The sequence below is a fragment of the Tigriopus californicus genome, chromosome 5 (assembly GCF_007210705.1).
Source record: "Tigriopus californicus strain San Diego chromosome 5, Tcal_SD_v2.1, whole genome shotgun sequence".
NCBI classification, from domain to species: Eukaryota; Metazoa; Arthropoda; class Copepoda; order Harpacticoida; family Harpacticidae; genus Tigriopus; species Tigriopus californicus.
The window spans coordinates 9876714-9877065 of NC_081444.1; positions in this window are offsets into that span (position 1 = coordinate 9876714).

The window sequence follows — 352 nt, forward strand, 5'->3', positions numbered from 1 at the left end:
CCAATTTATCTTCGCTTCTTTTTATTATTTTATTATTTTGCCAGGCCTCAAGACTATAATTTAGTTTAAAACGCAAGATTACTGGCATCGAAGCACCGCACTAAAAATNAATTGCAATACTTATTTCTTATTTTACTGGGGTTGAAATGATGTTACGAGACCTTCACCATATTGCCAAATGAGGGAGCAAATATAATCCGTCGCGCCCTCTTCTTTTGATAGGTTTAGTGATTACGGTTGGCTCTGGGAACGAGGATCCATCTTCAGACCGAATCTGCAGACTTGCACATAATTGGACGCCATCTATTGGATATGTAGGGGTGTTTGAGTAAGTCGTTTAAGACTGGGTTGG